Genomic DNA, 19,216 nt, shown 5'->3' with positions numbered 1-19,216 from the left:
GAAAGGATCTCAGAGAGGAGGAGGCGGCTGAGGGTGAAATTTATGGCTCACGCATACACTTACACCCACACCTACTGAACTGACCAGCCTGGGGTAAGGCAAAAGACAAGCAGGCCTCCAATGTTAGCACAGATCCCCACCACATACTAAATAGTCAGCACGAGTTGCCACCTGCAGGTTATGGTGGGGGGGAGGGGAAACACATGCTGAAAGGGTTGATTGGTTACTAAAAACAAAAATGGACCCCAAGCCCTCTCCTTTCCCTACCACTAGTAGACAGGAGAGGCAGCCATAGCTTATGGGTTGTAATTCCTATATCCTGGTGGGATGGAGACAAAAGAACCCTGCTGCTAAGGGAAGTTCATCTGTGTGCGTTATAGAACTCCCATCTTTGGAGGGGGGCAGCTTTACCTTGTCCCTGAAGACTGGCTTAGTGAGCAGCCAGAATGTGGGTTCACATGCCCTAGGCCACCAGCTTTCTAATCTGCATGGGCCCCTCTAAAAAATAATAGTGGTCTTGAAGGTACTATGCCAGCAAATTAATTTGCACTCCGTTGCCATTGGCAGCAACAGCAAAATCTGCACCAGAATTTATGTTCAGTGAACCTGAATAATGTAAAATACTGCTAGATAATATACAGTGTTTCCCTGCAGCTATAGTATGTAGGCTGCTTGCTTTTCTCTTTGACACTGTGAAGATTTAGGGGGTGACAATGAAAAATACTGTTTATGGACCAGATTTTTAAACAGCAACCTCCCTTTTTGTACCTGCAATCATGTCCAAGTATAATTTTGGTCAGATTGATATAAGGCTGTTTACTTGAGAGACAGAGTTCCCTAATGGCTAGGACTGTGGACTGAGAACCTCAGACTGAGGTTCTGCCACTGGTTTGCTGAGTGACCTTAGGGAAATCATGCCGTTGTACAGTGCCTCAGTTTCCCCAACTGTAAAGTAGTGATAATGATACTGACGTCCTATGAAGGTATAGATCCTCATTACTACTCAAATTTTACTTACACCATCTGCCCACTACTATTCTGAAGGTGTAAAAGGGAGGTCTGGTTAAGTTTTGGTTGAAAATCAGGTGCTATATTTTTAATTTCCAGACAATCGTCTCCCTTTGTTGCCTGGGGTTGGTGTATTAATGTGATGAATCACTATGAGGAATGCCAGCCTGGCATGTAGGAGCTGATGTAAGGGAGCTGATCATTGGGAAATTCAAATCAATGTAGTTTACTGAAAGCTCCAGTGGAAAAGAGCATGGTTTCTAGGTTAACCACCTTTGATCTATTTCATCCTTTAAAAAAAAAATTGTTAATTTTTATCTTTCCACTACTCTGAATTACCACCCAGTCATAGATAATTTTTAACTTCTAGCCACTGACTCATGCAGGTCACAGGCACTTTCCCTTCTGTATGTATTTGGAGGTCAGTATCACTATTATGCTTATACTGCATATGAATTGACTTTGTCCGTACCATGCTAAAAGAGTTATGTGACATTATAGCTTTGCTTTACAGGGTATTCTACAGTCCATTTTCTTGGTTCATGTGCATTCATGACTCTTGAATAGCATAATACATTTAAAGATCCAAATCAAATAAACAGAAATCAGCTGAAATGATCAAGCTTCAGATGTTTTAAGTTTCAGAATATCTCTAACAATTTTCATGCAAAACTGTAGTTCATGTAAATTAACATAGCTCCAAGGAGACCAGTGGGTCATAACGAGTCAGATTTGATTACTTGAATGGAGCTATGCCTATTTCACATAATCTGAGGATTTGGCCCATAATTTTGACCCAGATATTGTGAGTATTAGTAACCTCAGCCCAATTGTTGTTTTTTTCCATAGGCAAAACATCCAGGGCAGACATGGTTTAATTAGTCCCACGTTTATTTCATCACATACAATAGAAGATAGAGATGGAATAAAACCATAAAGGCACTAATCAAACTCACGTATATTAATGCAGGATATTTCCTTACATTGTTCCCATTGGCATAATAGTGAAATTCCTAAATGCTGTAGGAAAAAATCCCTTTGACTTCAAACATGTATGTTGACAAGGACTGCAGAATCAGGCCTTTCTTGAACCCCTCCTGTGTTAGCACGTTCACTGTCTCCATTGGCAAACACTGCGTATTAGTGTCAAATGTGTCAGTGAAGAATATTTGCTCCCCACCTCCTCCCCCTTTTCAGTTTTCAAGACCCAATCCTCAAATCAGTCCACTCAACTGACTGCTGTTGGCTTCAGTTGCAGGGGTGGCAGGCCAGTTTTAGTGCCTGCAGCTTGTGTGTGTTGGGGCTGCACACTGCACTTTGAAATGGAAGGCAGCCTCTCTCCTGGGAGGGGTGGCAGCTGCCATTTTGTGTTCAGCTACAGCATGCACACTGCGCTTTCACTTATGGGTTTATTTGTTCAGTTCAGTTTAACGAAGATTATTCTGACTGGAAGTATATGAAAAATAATCCAGGTGAGCCTGATTTAAGTGACGTGAAGGAGAGCACTACCCCAAGGACTCAATGTTGAACTGAGTGGTTGAACTAGCTTTCTAAAGTTTGGCATAAACAAAGCAGTTTCCTATTGTTGTGATTTTTGAGCTTTCTCCAGGCTGCCCTGGAAATGAGCTTTACTCTGCACAAGGTGGCTCTATGCAGACAATGTCTGAACCAGCTCACACATCCTGGGGGCTTTTCAGTTAGTATTTCCCTCTCCCCCCCCCCCCCACCCGGAGAGTGTGCCTGTCCACTATTGCCTTGGGGGTCACATCCATTTTACACGGACTGGGAGAATTGTTTAATACATCATCACTGGCCACAGGCACTTCACCTTGCATATATAGTTTGGAGTTGAGGGCTGTAAGGGTACATATACACAGCAACATTCTTTTGAAATAACTAGCGTTATTTCGAAATAACTTGGTCCATGTCTACACAGCAGGCAGTTACTTCGAAATAACGTTGAAATATTGTCAGGCTGGAGGACTTCTTACTCCAACAATCCTTATTGTACAAGGAGTAAGGGAAGTCGGAGGAAGAGTGCTCTATTTCAAAATAAGTGCTGTGTAGATGCTCCCAATTTCAAAGTATGCTATGCAATTGACGTAGCTCAATTTGCATAGCTTATTTCAAGTTAAGCCCTTCTGTGTAGATGCACCCAAAGAGAATGCTTAACTCTCTCCTTGCCAGCCTTTGGGCTGGGCTGGTCCAGTTCTCCTCATTGCAGAACCAAATCTTCAGCTTCATTATTTTTTGCTTTACCTCTTTCAAAGTGCTGTGAAAAGCCAGTTTCCTGCCTTAGTAGTGGTTTATTAACTCCTTCAGCCAGTGCAGTGTTTTCCACATTTTTCCCTCACCCTTTGTCGTCTCTTTTCCCCACAGAATATGACCTGAGGTCCATCTGTTTCTTTTGTAATATGTTCCAGTTTTACATAAGTAAGTAATAAAAAAAAAAAGGCCAACTGCAGGCCAAATTTAAGCTTCTTATAGAATGACCAAAGTCAGTAAGATCTGTTCTGTATCTGAGAGTAGAATTTGTTCCACATATTTGTGTATGTTATGTATTGATCATGCTTATCTGCTCTTGGATCTCATTTAGTCATCTTTAATCAATCTAATTAGTTTTCGTCAGTAATTGCACAGCAATTTGGCATTTTATTCCAAAGAACTGGAGCAGGAACAGCTAGTCCTCCGTGGCAATTGTTACAAATGATCATTCAGGATCTGCAGTGTGAAAGTCTGACTCTGAGAACTGTAGTGGCTCATTTGAAATTGTACCACAGAGATTTGGGGAAAGGAACTTTTTCCTCATGCACACAAACCCAGCAGTCATTACCTAGTGACACTTTCCTTCGAAAAATAACAGCATACTAAAAAATCTGTTAGAGTTCAGAGAAATTACAGGTCATAAAGTACATCCTAAATAAATGATTCCTTTTTGGTTGTCTTCCATCTCTGCTGTTTTACAGTTAAGTACAAATTTTTTCCATCATACCAAAGACTTCTCATAAGCTTAAAAAACAGGTCCAAATTTTCAGAATTGCATACAGAATTTGCACATGCAGTTATGATAACTGTACCTGAAAGTCATATATACACTTTTGCACAAGTGCCATTTTGAAAACTTGTACTGTGATTTCCTTTACTATTTCTTCTTTGTATTACCTGGCTGGCACCTAGAGGTCCCAACCAAGCAACCAAGAATGGCCCACTGGCTCCATTATATAGCAGCTATACAAACCCAGAGTAAGAGAGAGGTGCTGCTCAAACTTATTTTGTCTTATGGTGCAGTTGGTCCCACCTTCAAATCCTATGCAAAACCTCAGGAACGTGACATACATGGTACTTTTACTTTTGGGATTTGTATGATGATCTAGTGGTTAAATTTCTAGACTGAGATTCAGGAAACCTGGGTTCAGTTCCTGGTTCTCCTACTTACTTCTTGTGTGAATGTGCATAAGGTTAATGTGTGCCTTAGTTTCCCCATCTGTAACATGGGGATGGTATTTCTCTGCTTTGTAGGAGTGTTAGGAAATAAAATCCATGAAGGACTGAGGAGTTCTTTGGTGATGAGTCACAAAAATACCTCCACAGAGCAGTGAACTTAAACCACAGGAAGATCTCCGCAGGAAATGGTAATATTAGCATTGCAGCCGGGAGGTCTGAGGTGGGCCCTACTCTCTGGAGGTCAGATCTAAACAACTAAAGTAGATACTGAGGGTGGCCAAACAAATATTCTTGATCTGAGAAAAAGTTAAGCAAACACAGAGGGCAGGTGAAGAGCAACTTTTTGTTGTTGTTGATGTACGGTTGCAATATCACTTTTTAAGAAACACTCTTTCAAGTCTGGTTAATACGACTGTTCCCTCCCACCAATCCTACAGACACACACACACACACACACACACACACACACACACACACACACACACACACTACACTATTCCAAAGGAGGAGAAAAAACCGGATTTTCAAGGTTTTTTTTTCCCCCTAGTGTGTTTGACTAAAGGTGACTGCAGTTACGTGGTCAGAAGGCCACCTCCTCCCTCACTCAGTGATCAATATTTTAATGTGACTTATCAGAAAGAGAATGAATTGTTTACTTAAAAACTCAGGATTCCATAAAGGGTGAGGGAAAAGTGTCCATTGGAAACAGAAGTTCTGGACACCTGCCTGCACCTGTAAAGTCACAACAAGGAAGCCTAAAACTCAAATGAACAGAATAAAGTGGTGTCCAGCAAAACATTAGAACACACCTCCAACCAAGGCACAACCAGCAATTATGCCGGACGGTAAGTCCTTTCCTGGGTATATTTCACATGAGCAAAATGAAATAAACTCTTCAGGTGGGGGAATGTACTGATAAAAATTGAGTACAAAAATTATTTCAAATGCCAGTGCTCTTATGCATCTGATACTCTAAAATGTTCTTACAAGTCTGTTGCTTCTCTGCACAGATTAAATGGAAGTTGTGTTATAATCTTAGGATCTGTTCCTACACCTTTTAAGTCAATGAGGGTTTTTGCCAGTAACCTCAGTGGGTACAGGATCAAGCCAATAGAAGTCCGAAATGCTTATTGTAAAAATAATAATGCTAATGTGCTTGGTTAGAATTTACTAGTTTTAAGGATTAGCTACACCTTGAATTTACGTACTAGAAAAGGATACATCTTGGGATTCTCCTTCACAAGCAGTGCTCTAAAACTATTCCTGGCAATGATGTTCTGCATTAAAAAGCTCTATTATGCTTTAAACCCCAATCCACCAGAAGAGAGACTGAAAGCAGAAAGTTTGTGGTGGTCTACAGCATTTACATTCTGCTTCTACCTGTGCCAACGTGTCACCCTCTCATTGCCTTCACTCTTTTGCTAGTTTAACAATCCCAACCTCTCAGGAATCAATTATCTTCTCTCTTCTGCTTCATTACTATTGTTCCCTGAAAGATTTTTGCTGAACTGCTGAGAGTTCCTCTGCATGGGTCACGAGGCTTTGAGAATGCTTCACTTTCAGTCACATTGCTTGTCTGAAATGTTATTTTAACTTTTACATTGCAGTAGGGCCTAGAGGCCATCTGTGCTTGGGTCTATCCCACTGTGTTAGGCACTGCATATATATATATATAGTACATGACAGTACCTACACTGTATATATGTGTGAATTAGAATCCAAATTTCAGTGTGTAGTGTTTGTATCTCTTTTGTATTAATTTTTCACTAATAGTGCAAGTGAAGGTTTGTCTGTGAGAATGGTCATGGAAAATAAAATTCAGTTCCATAGCTGAAAACTTGTATTGTGACAAAGTGAAAAATGTGTTTAGCTGTAACTGGTAATCTAGCATCTAAACTAAGGCCACTTCATTAACTTAGATCATCATGTGATGACAAAAACAGCATCTTTCTGGTGATATGCACAGTATGTGTTATGGCCCGTCTTTGTACCAGAGCTTGCTTGCTTCTCAGCCATTAGGCTAGGCATACCTGCTATCCTGCCTGACAGCAATGTGCTGCCATTCACTTGTACAGCTGTTTCCCACTCCATATAGATACAAATAAGCTAAGGATGATCAGCATATTGAGAAAGGAACTATTCCCACCAATCTATTTGCATATCTCATATGTGCACAAAACCAGAAATTACATAATAGTCGTATTAATACAACAAAAAGAGAGGGTGCTCTGGCACATTAATCAGAAGGGTTAGATTGTCTTGTGGGCTGTCCATCTGCCAAGGACTGGTTCAGAAGTTGAATAGTCTTCTCAGTAGAAATATGCTCTGAATTAATTAAATCAGTTTAAAAATCAGTCTAGTTAAACTGATACAAAACCCAAAGGTTAGATTCAATTAAGCTTTGCTTAAATCAATTTATTTTAGTTTGGTAATTCACTGATTTCAGTAAGGATTAAAACAAATGAAGTGCATATAGATTAGGGGCTTGCATTAGTTTCACTAGATCAATTTTTAAGCTGTTCAAACAAATAATTTCCAGAAAAAATCCACCATTTGTGTGGATGAAATGTTGGCAGGCTTCTTCCATGAAGCCAATTGTGGAAAAAGCTTTATCGGAATCCAGAGGATCTCACAGTGACCTGTTTTTCCCCTCTTCTATGACCTGGTGCTCCTATGTCTTCTCAGGCATGACTGGATTGTTATGGCACCATCATTATCTCTCTTAGAGAAAAGAAAACAGACCTGCTCCTCTTCCGATTGAAACCAGTGAGAGTTTTGCCATTGAACTTAAATGAGAGCAGAGTCAGGCCTATCATATCTAACAATTGCTGATTCTTTCTAAATTACTGCAACATATTCATTTAAACTTGCCCAGCAAGTACATCTCATATTTCCACCAACTATTTAAAATCCCCAGTGAATACATTTGTCCTAAAATTAAATTTAGGCCTATTGCACTTTTCACCCCGTTTAGGCTGTCATGAATACTCTATGAGATATTCACCTACTAAATTCCCCTGAAATTGCAGTAAAATCCAGATGTTAAGCTAGAATAACTATCAAGAAAAATGACAGCAATCATCCAAAGGGGGCACTTAGAGCTATTTTCACAATATGTATCTGTGGTTCTCATGTGTTAGGTGTATTCAAACAAGTGAAGGGTTCAAAATTTGTTTCTTCCATGTATATACTTCATCTCTGGTCTGTGATGCCATAGCTCAATGATTCCCAACCTTTTTCCCATGGAAGAACCCCTAATATAATTTTTCATATCCCGAGGAACCCCTACCTATGAAAATGTTTGCTTGGCCAGAAAAAGTTGACAGCGGGGAGCGCAATTCAATGACTGCTAAATTATTGTCAAGAAAATGTATTTGTAAAGAGCTGTTTATATATATATATAATGTCAGCTTACATTGTAAGAAAAAAAATTATTTATTTATTCCACAATTTCTCACGGAACCCTTGACAATGGTCTGTGGAACCCCAGGGTTCTGCGGGACCCTGGTTGGGAAACACTGCATAGCTCCTTAATAGTAAACAACCACTGGATCTCTGCTATCACAGCTTGGCAACTGTTGCTAACTGCTGACATTTAAAATGGCAACCATGTTGTGTAGGAACATGTGGAATGTGATGTTTCTTCTGTATCCATATTCCATGTCTCTTATAGGGCACACACTTGTGGAGGGTTTGTGTTTTCACAGGCAGCTGGTGCTATGGACTCAGAGAGGCTGGGAGATGTGGCACGTGACTGTGTGGCATATTGTGTATATGAGGATTTGTGCTGTGTTGTCTTTAAATGTAAAGCCACTAAAGGAGAATAAATGACTTTAGCAATAATTTAAGGGTAATATGTGCACTATGCAGGTGTGATTTCTAAAGTGCACTAATATATTGCTCATTAATTAGTCCCAGTAGACTCTGCCGGTAAGCACCTTTAGTGTGCTTTAATGTAGTGCTCTTTGAAACAGTGCTATGTTACAGTGCATTAGGGAACATTTCGTGAGAATCAGCAGGTTCTACATGGGCCAACAAAGGGCAGATCTACACTACTGCTTAAAGTCAATCTAGCTTACATCTCTCAGGAGTGTGAAAAGACACCCCCAAGCAATGAAAATTACTATGACCTCAGCGCTGTCCACACTCATGCCATGTCAGCGGGAGAGGCTCTCCTGCCAACATAGCTTCTACCTCTTGTGGAGGTGAAGTAATTGCACTGACAGATGAGCTGATGTAGCACTTTTTGTGTTAACCTGTCCTAAAGTGAACCACGTTAACAATCACATAATGAGCATTACCACACTGTGTAGACATTGCCTTCAGGGTAGAAAGAAAGTTCCTTGAATATCTACAGAACCCCTCCCTCAGATCTCCTTAATTCATATAACACTCAGCAATTGTACCCGGGTGCCTTAGCAATGGGTGAATTAGATAAGATAGAGCAAATGATATACCCTAGTGCTAGATATATCAGAATACTCCACTTGGCCTGTTGATTCTGGCAGAATTTGAAAACTGCTAGCTTTCTTACTTATGGGTGGAACATGGTTAAAAATGTATACAAGAGGGATGTATTTGTAGGACTTGTCTAAATAGAGATGGATAAATTACATCTGTTATAGAGGTGGTCCGTGTCTTATCCTTTCATACAAATAAACTTCCATGAATAGAGATCAGCACCTAACTAATGCATTTTTTGGAGCCAGACAATTCAAGTTCTCCTTAGCTGCAATAAACTATTAGGAAAACTTATTTCAGTATCCAGCATATATCAAAACCCATGCTGTGCTGATCAAAACAGAAAATTGCATATACTGTTCTGGTCCTGAAAACCTTCTGCCCTCTCTATTAAAGGGATAAAGGAATCCTATTGAAATTTGAGAATGTATCCTGTTCCTTCCTAGTTTACTGCCCTTTAAAAAAAAAACTGGGGGGGGGGGGGAGAAATGTTTTTGTTTTTATTTTTATTATTTATTAATAATAAATCATTATGTTGCTGTTATGTGTTATGTGAGGAGTTCTGCAATTTATAAACATCTAATATACACAACACTTCTACAAAATGTGGATTGATGGTTTCTGTTTTAATCAGGAAAAAGAGAGGACTAACAAGAAAAGATGGAGACTAAACTTCTCTGCCTGAGGGGTGTGTGAGAAGAACACACATCAGTTTTGGCTCACTAGATGACTGAGGGCACAGTAAGTATGACATGCACTGTAGCACTGAAGGTAACCCACTCAATGAGTAGTAGCTATTGCTACAGCTACTGCAAAACCTCTCAGCTATATCCTTTTCAAGGGAATGTTTACCACTCACAAAAGCTGTGTGGCATATGGTAAGGATGGGCCTGGCCTGGAATTCGTTGAACAAGACTGGACCCTATTTACAAAAGTATTGCTGTCCCTTTGGGCTGAGTGATCAGCCTAGATTCAGGAGCCCAAATGGACGCTTGCACTGCTTGCTCCCCTGCGGCGGCCCGGCTGAGCGGCACAGAACTCAGCCAAGCGCCATGGCGGGAGGCGAAGGGGGGTGGGGCGGTGACGTACATGGCCAGGGGGCAGGGCTACATGGGGTGCGCGGACCCCAAACGGCCACTTGCGCCGCTTGCTCCCCTGCAGCGGCCTGGCTGAGCAGTGCAGAAGTCAGCCGAGCACCAGAGCGGGAGGCGAAGGACGTGACTCAGGCAACAGCGCTGCCCAGAGGGAACAGCCAGGGAGACAATAGCGCCGCCCAGTGGGAACAGCCAGCATTTCAGTGTTAGAGTCACAGACATTGGGCTACTATATATATGATTAACTTTCTTGGAGGTAAGGCTGACTGGCCACTTGCTTCTCCAGTGCAGGAATAGCACTTATAGTCTTCTCTAGGAGTTGAATGCACACTGTTGTTTTGTTATCATGCAAAAAAGAAGGAATGAAAACTATCTTAATCCTGTAAGATGTTGAGAATCCTCAATTCCCACTGAAATCACCTGTGATCTGGCACTTAGCACTTTGCAGAATCTTGTCACAGGAAATAGAGATGATTTTGACCTGTCAGGAATAAATTCTAATATTGAAAAGTTTGATTCCACTCTCAAAAATGTCTCTAAAGGTAACATATAGGGCAGGGTTACTCAACATGCGGCCCGTTTGTTTGCAGCCCGCAAGGCAGTTTGGGTTTACATAGGGCACAACATGCAGTCCACGGGTGGGATCCTTTGAACATGGCCTCCACTGGGAACACGCTCCACATGGTGAGTCATATCCCAGGCAGGGTGAAAGATGCAAATGGACAGGCTGGCTGGAACAGATGGGGAACAGACGGGTACAGGGTGTCAGCATTTCTAGCCCCCAGGGAGGAGGTGCTAGGAGCACCGGGGCATTTGTATTCATTCCTGTCAGTGTGAAAAAAGATATTTGCATATATTTGCATATATATTTACATGTACAGGCAGTCCCCAAGTTACACGGATCCGACTTATGTCGGATCCGCACTTACGAATGGGGCTTTTCTCGCCCCGGAACTCGCGGGCGGTGGGACCACCCAGACGCGCAGTGGTCCCACCACCGCATCCTCCGGGGCGAGAAAAGCTGCTCCAGGTGTCCCTGGTCTGCTAGGGACCCCTCCCAACAGACCAGGGACACCCCCAGCGGACCAGGGACACCCGGAGCAAAGCCGCAGAGGCGCGGGACCCCGCCGCCCCCGCGGCTTTGCTCCGGGTCTCCCTGGTCTGCAGGGGGGGGGTGCAGCTAGTGCACCCCCCCCAGCAGACCAAGCTTTTGTTGTGGACGCCTGGGGTAGAGCAGCTGGGGTGCTGCCTGGTTGGTCCTGGGGGGACCTACCTGGCAGCGCCCCAGCTGTTCTGTCCCAGGCTCCAGATTCAGCCTCTGTTGAAACTGATCAGTGGCTGATTCCAGGAAGCTGGGGGCAGAGCAACTCTGCCTCGGGCTTCCTATAGTCAGCCCCTGGTCAGTTTCAGCAGCAGCGGCTGAATCTGGAGCCAGTTCCGACTTACGTACAAATTCAACTTAAGAACAAACCTATAGTCCCTATCTTGTACGTAACCCGGGGACTGCCTGTATATGCAATCTCACTTAAGTTGCGGCCCTTGGCATGTGTTGTGAGTGTCATTGTGGCCCCCAGGGCTTCCAAAGTTGAGTAGCCCTGCTGTAGGGCATGAAGGAAAAGCTCTCAGGGCATGTCTACACTAAGAACTTATTTTGAAATAACAACTCTGGAAATAACTTTCAAAGTAGCGTGTCCACACTATAGGGAAGCCATGAAATTAGTCCGAGGCAGGCTCCCTTAATGTGGATGGGCATTAGAGCCCCAGGAAGCACTGGGGAGTAATTACTTTGGATGACAAAGTACTTGCAGCAAGGGAGGTTTAGGTTGGACTATAGGAAAAACTTCCTGTCGGAGTGGAATAAATTGCCTAGAGAGGTTGTGGAGTCTCCATCTCAGGAGATATTTAAGAGCAGGTTGAATAAACATCTATCAGGGATGGTCTAGATGGTGCTTGGTCCTGCCTTGAGGCCAGGGGACTGGACTCGATGACCTCTCAAGGTCCCTTCCAGTTCTAGTATTCTATGATTCCATGACTCTGGAGAGTAATTATTTTGAAGTAGCAGTGGTGTGTCCACACTACAGCTATTTTGAAATAACTATTTTGCAATAAGCGTTATTCCTCATGGAAAGCAGGAGTTATTATTTTGAAATAACCAGCTCCTTATTTTGAAATAATGGGCTTTATAATGTGGATGGTCCACTTGTTTTTCAAAATAAAGTAAGTTATTTTGAAATAACATCCTAGTACAGACCAAGACTCAAGCTATGTCTACACTACAGAGTTTTTTTTTCGGAAAAATGGCTGTTTTTCTAAAAAAACTCACGGAGCGTCCACACCGCAAGTGCATTTTTGCACAAAAAAATCAAAAGAACAGAGGTTTTTTTCTGGCTTAAGGATTTCTCATTCTATGAGAAAGAAAGCCTTTTTGCAAAAGAGCTCTTTTGCAGAAAGGTGTGTGTGGATGGAGAAGAGGGTTATTTTTTTCCACAGAAAGAGGAGAGAGAAAAAACCACAGGTGCCCTGATGGCCATTCAGTGCATAGCAATCAGAGCTTACTTTCGAGAGAGCGTCCATGCAGTGTGGATGCGCTCTTGCGCAAGATGTTTTTGTGGAAGATCTCTTCCGATAAAAGCTTCTTGCTCAAGAAGTGTGCAGTCTAGACGTAGCCTCAGTGACTCCACACTAGAAGAACTCATTTTAAAAGTAGAAAGATATTTTTCTAAGGTCCAGCTTTGTTATCAGTCTGGAATCTGAAGCACAAGTGTAAAGTTTGTCCGTGTAGGAGACAGAGCTTTAGAGAGCCAGATCTTGAAAGTGTAGAACAGAGGTTCCCAACCTTTTTTGGTCCCCGTACCCGCTTGGCTTTTAGTAAACCTTCCCATACCCCCTATTCAATATGAAAGGAAATAAATTCTAGACTCTAGAATCCACAACTTTTTCACTAACACTACTACTTTTGGAATATTTCAATTAGGATAATCTAGTTATTTACCAAATATTCCCTGATACCCCCTTGATAAGCTTCTCGTACCTCCTGGGGGGACGTGTACCCCAGGTTGGGAACGCCTGGTGTAGAATGAGTCCCCCTGTAGCTAAAGACCACCACACAGCCCACCATGTACTGCTCCAAGTGCAAAGTCTTTCCTAATATTGCCACCTTTGACCTGAAATATCATCATGGGCATTAAAAAAACAATCAAACCCCAAGCCACCTTAGCGAAACAAAATGCTCTCTTGCGCTCACACTTCTGGCACCAAGAGAAGAAACAGAGTACAGTGATTAGTCACGTTGCTTAATGAGCTGTGGGAAGACACTCAGATATTACAGTGATGAATGTGATGTAAAAATGTACAAAGCATAGAACAGAATATCTGAGGTCTTTTCTTCTCCTGCATCACCAACATTGATTCAGGTCCCGAAGGGCAAACCTTGCTTGCTGTTATAATTGTGCAGCCCCGTTGCCTGCGTGTAGTCGTTACCATGGTGATGCATGTAGCATGCGAGCCTACCTTGAGAGGAAGGATGGCCTTGTGGTTAAGGCACAGGGCTGGAGAGCTGGGTTCATTTCCCCGTTTTGCTATAGATTACTGTGACTTGGGTAAATTACTTAGTCTCTCTTGGCCTCAATCCTCCATCTGCAAAAGGGGGTGGAATGGGAAATGACATTTATTTCACCAGCTCCACCCCACATACACACCCACACCATTCCCTTTGCCTGTTGTATATTTAGCTTGTAAGCTCTTCGATACTTGGACTCCCTCTTACTATGTATTGGTACAGTGGGGCCCTTCCCACGGCAGGGGATTCTAGGTGCAACTGTGATGCACATAAATCATAATAAAAATGAAATGGGTTTGAGCACTTGTAACTAATAGCAACCTGGTGGGCGATAATTCTGGTGATGTAGGCGAAGGGCTAGAACACAATTCAATCTCCCTGGGCAGTCTTAGATCTGTGGTGCTGACAGGTGTAAAAGAAGAATAAATATTTTAATCACTGAAGGCTGGATCCTGCCTCCACTGAAGTGAATGACAAAACTTCCACTGGGTTCAGTGGTATAGGACTGTGCCTTTAGGGCCTGATTCAAAGTCCATTATTGTCTACACTGAGCTTTGAACTAAACACTAAATACACACACAGGGAGCAGCTGTGTGGAGAAAGGAGTTGCCATTTTTACCTTACGGGTATTCTGGATTATCACCTCGCTTTAGCATTCTAACATAGTAGTGTGCCTAGACTATACTGTAATGTAAGTGTAGACTGTGGCTCATCACTGATTCTTCAAACTTGATGCCATCCTTCGTATTTCATTTGTGATCCTTTCTCTGTTTGTTGCAGATCCCCACAGTCTCAACACTGAAGTTCAGGACTTGTCTGTGTTTCAACTCCTGTGGACTGTTTACTGCCAGAGCTGTGGAGTGTGACAATGGTGTTTGTGTCCAATATATCAAACGCCATTATCACACTAAATAGCTACTGTTAGATAAGCCATCAGGTCAGCAAAGGAAAAGAGCTTTAAGCAATAAATATTCTGGCTGTGAGGAGGGAATAAGTGAAGTTTTTTCTCATATGTCATAAGGACTGTTCTTTTATAAGCAATGCTAAAATAATGTACAATAAATACTCTGCTGTACATAATTCCAGTTGTAAAATTCCTTTAAGTACACATTGTAATGAACTTAATACTGTCCATTTGCTCTTACCGAGTCATGCTTATATTCATGGACTGTAATGTTTTTATTTAGCAATACAAGTGGCAGTACATTCTTCTCTTATTTATATTTCTGTTACATTATAACTGGTAACCTGCAATATCTATTTAAGCAGTGTTGTGAGTATTTCATGCATTTATTTAACATGTTTTAGTCTGGAGCATATTCTTCCATGATATCATTGTGGCACTGAATTTTGATCATTGTGGCACTGAATTTTGACCTCTCTCTCTCTCTTCCTCCTCCTCCCCCTCTTCCTCTCCCTTTTCCTTTTCCTCTTCCTCTCCGCAGTAGACCAAAAGTCAATTTAAGCTATGCAACTTCATCTAGGTCAATTGAAGAAACCTGGATCCCCGTCCTGCAGCCCTTATAGTGTTTGGGCTTGTGGGTCTCATGTAAATCAATGAAAGTCGTGGGTGCTTAATATCTTTCAAAATGTTGGGTCGGCATGTGAGCCCCATACTTGTGTTGTATAGTCCCCACACATATTCCTGTTGAACCTAACTTGGGAAAGACAGGGCTACCTCACATAACTAAAGATGTCACGATCAGGCCCTTATTTATGTGCCTATTTGTAAGTACCCAAGTTAGAAACATTGGGCTTTATGCACCTATGTTTGAACATTTGGCCCTAAGTAAAACCAATGCAGGAAAGAGCAGATAGTGATAATCACTGCTTCTGTATTGTAGCATTGGATTAGTAAGTGGTGACCTAAGTAGAACAATTACCTTTCATTCATAGCACCTATATGGTTCTCCTTATTAGGAGATGGAAAACTTTGTATCTAACACTTGACTTACCTTTATTTAAACATGACATAAATCTGCCACTGCAGCTGCACTACACATCCTTGATCAAAGACAGCTTCTCTTAAGAACTGGCTATGCTCCCATGTTGGATAAGTATGAAAAATAAATTGTGCTGCTTGTAGATTATCTCTTGCTGGATGCATCCCTCATTCCAGAGAAAACACAAGCAGGAAAAATTAAATCAGAATAATCAGAAAACACAGAATTCCAGAAGTGTTCCATCCAGATGTGATTGCATATTGGTGTATTCAGGCAAGACTGGTCGTGCATGGCCTGTAAAGATCCTTGCAAGAAGAGTACCCTGCAAGGCAATGAGTGACTATGAATGCAGCATCAGGCTTTCCACAAACAAGGGAAAGGAAACTATCTCCAGCCCTATACTACCAGGCTGTGTCTACATTGGCACCTCTTTCCGGAAAAGGGATGCTAATGAGACCAGTCGGAATTGCAAATGCCGCGGGGGATTTAAATATCCCCCACGGCATTTGCATGAACATGGCTGCCGCTTTTTTCCGGCTCGGGGTTTTGCCGGAGAAAAGTGCCAGTCTAGACGGGATCTTGCGGAAAATAAGCTCTTTTCCAGAAGATCCCTTACTCCTACTTTCAAGTAGGAACTTTGGCTCCTAAGTCACTTAGGGTATGGCTACACTGCAGTTAAGCACCCACAGCTGGCCTGTGTCATCTGGCTTGGGCTCATGGGGCTTGGGCTGCAGGCAGAGCCAGATCAAGAGAAGGGCTACAGGTTCTACAGCTTTCCTTGGCAGGGAGCGGGGAAAGTGGCTCTGAGTGCTGCCATTTCCCCACTCCATCCCCTGGCTGGCACTGTTAGCAGTGCTTGCCTGCAGGCTCCAGCCTCTCTGCTTCCATTGGCCAGGAATCCCAACCAATGGGAGTAGTGGAGGGGTGGGGCTTGTAAGTGCAGGGCCGTGCAGAGCCACCTGTGTCCCACCGAGAACTATGCCAATCCTTTGCCTCCTTCCATCTCCCAGCATCCTCCCTGCTACCTACACCTTGTACCCCCACCTTGCTCCCCAACCAATGCTTTGTCCCTCACATTGAACCTCTCATTTTTGGCCCCATCCTGGAGCCTAGGGGGCTTCCAAAATCTAGCCCAGAGACTGCAGAAGAGTTAATCCAGCCCCAGCTGCTGGTCACAAAATTACAGTGTAAATGTTTGGTCTTGGACTGGAGTCTAATCTCGGGGACATCAGACATTAGAAAAGGATCTGAAAAATTGGGTCCCACTCTGAGTCCAAAAATCTATATGGTTGTTTTACAGCCCTTCAGCTGGAGCCCCACAAGCCTGCATCCACTGACAAGGGCCAGTCCTGGCTATTATCTGCAGTCTAGATCTGCCCCTAGGGACGTTTGACAATTTTGTCATTAGCTTGCAGTGGAAATTAAACAAGTACTTTCCCTTGCGCTCCCTTAAAAATACCATCCTACAATGCTTTTGAAAGTCAAATGATCACAAGAAAAGAGAATTTCCCTGAGTTGTCATTCACAGAAGTATAGCTTTATCTCTAACACAAATTATAGGTCAACACTTGTGATTTAGAAATAGAAAATACATTGTATTTCCATCTACAACCAAATTTTTCTATTGTTCATCCTCTTTGAACACAACATTTTTCACAAGCTCCTGAAGTTTTTGCATTGAAAATTACTAATCCTGGCCATTGTCCATAATGTATTCCTGTAAAACAGTGATTAATGACAACGTATTGGATTGGTTTGCAATGGGAAGAGACAAAGATAACCTTACACTATCATTCAATAAAATAAATCTCCAGACTTCAAACTAGCTTAATAGTGCCACCACAGGCTGCTTCCCTAGGGATGCTATAAAATCAATACTACCTGTAGTTTTATGCTTTTCCTCGTCAGAACTGCTTGTTCAGAAACCTTTCCACTTATTGATTTCTTTTGCATTCTGGAAACTTCCATAGCCACCTGGTGCCAACTGTATTAGAGGCAGCAGTTAGAGGCTGATGATGATGATTCTGGTCAACAGGGATCCAGCTGATGTTTCAAGTGGGAACAGCTCTTGCAGGGAAGAGTGGAGAAAGCTGACTTCCTGTGGGATAAATATAATCAGTAAAGGTGGCAAAGTGAGCAGTTTTAAGAGAGGCAAATGCTCTTGAGCTTTGTATCACAAAATCATGGATGTTACTTATGGAAAGCACCTGCAAAGTTTCTCCTTAAAGTATATTCTCTAGCACTGTGACCAGGTTACTGTTAAATGATTAAGAAATTAATGGAGACTTGTACTTTGAAAATAAAAAGCACTATCCATGCACCTATTTTAAGCTTTCCCTGTAGTTTAAATTAGTTACAATATTTTAGATGTGCAGTCAGTGATGACTCCAAGTTTATGGATGTTCAAGGAAGAACGGATGTTTAGCTAGATGCAAATTGTAATCCGAAGAACAATTTTGTGTAAGCTTGAAAGTTTCTATTACTTTCTATTACCTTCAGGGGGTAGCCGAGTTAGTCTGTTAGAGGAAAAAAACAGCAAGCAAATGGTCTGGTAGCACGTTATAGACTAACAAAACATGTAGATGGTATCATGAGCTTCCGTGAGCAGAGCCCACTTCTTCAAATGACTGGAGTTATGATTAGAGGATAAGGAAACTCGAAATAAATAGGAGAAGAGAAAGGGGGGGGGGGGGGGAAGAAAGATGTTCTGTCACACACCTCCCTACCTTTATTCATAAAGTATCAGGAGAAAGGGTGCTAAACCTAAGGAGATAAAGATTAAAGCCAGTGGCTGGATAAGGCCGGAAGGATACCATTCATAAATCTGAGACACCCACCTGGGGAAGTGAAAAAACAAATTGACAGAGCCAAAAAAGTACCCAGACATGAACTACTTCAAGACAGACCCAAAAGAGAAAATAACAGAACTCCTCTTGTTGTTACTTACAGTCCACAACTCAGACCCCTCCAATACATCATATGCAATCTACAACCCATCCTGGAAAATGATCCCTCACTGTCAGAGGCCTTGGGAGAAAAACCTATTCTTGCTTACAGAAAACTCCTTAACCTGAAACGTATTCTTTCTGATAACCATGCCACACAACCACATCACAAGCATCCAGTAACCCAGCCCTGCAACCATAAAAGATGCCAACTCTGCCCACATATCTACAATGACGAATTCATCACTGGAGCAAACAACACTAGCCACAAAATCAAAGGGTCATTTGACTGCTCATCTAGTGATTTGATCTATGCCATCAAATGCCAACAGTGCCCTCTACTATATATATTGGTCAAACTGGATGTTCTCTACGTGAAAGAATCAATGGACACTGTGCTGCTTTGACATTCCTTAGCATGGAGAATTCACAAAGCAGCTCTGCCTTCCCACAACACTGCACTGTGGGATGCTTACCCACATAGCTTTGCTCTATCTGTTGACAGGGTGCTAGCAATATGGCCATGAAATGTCGACAGTGGGAGGCCTGACTGCTTTTCACTCTTGGCAGTTTTTGCAGTTGACAGCACTTTTGTTGCTAAACATTCCCAGTATAGACACAGCCTAAACCAGAGTCTCTGGTTTTAAAATCCCTTCAGCCACATGGGTCAGTGTGGACTCACATTTTTCATGTGTCTATGCTTGGGTGCTACTGCCATTGTTTCAACAGCGTCGTTACAATGGCTTCTTTACATTTCTCTTG

At 42.4% G+C, this 19,216-nt stretch overlaps 1 long non-coding RNA gene across 1 annotated transcript; it reads left to right on the top strand.

Annotated features, from left to right (window-relative positions):
• The first annotated feature begins 5,032 nt into the window (after positions 1-5,032).
• Positions 5,033-17,833, top strand: LOC102458974 (uncharacterized). Its single transcript, XR_331582.4, has 3 exons — positions 5,033-5,297; positions 9,548-9,654; positions 14,347-17,833. It is a non-coding gene; the product is annotated as an uncharacterized LOC102458974 (long non-coding RNA).
• Positions 17,834-19,216: the final 1,383 nt, after the last annotated feature.

The sequence above is a fragment of the Pelodiscus sinensis genome, chromosome 6, assembly GCF_052426305.1.
Source record: "Pelodiscus sinensis isolate ZL-2025 chromosome 6, ASM5242630v1, whole genome shotgun sequence".
NCBI lineage: Eukaryota > Metazoa > Chordata > Testudines > Trionychidae > Pelodiscus > Pelodiscus sinensis.
Note: the sequence above shows the minus strand (reverse complement) of the source record. Positions and strands in the feature narration are given on the sequence as shown.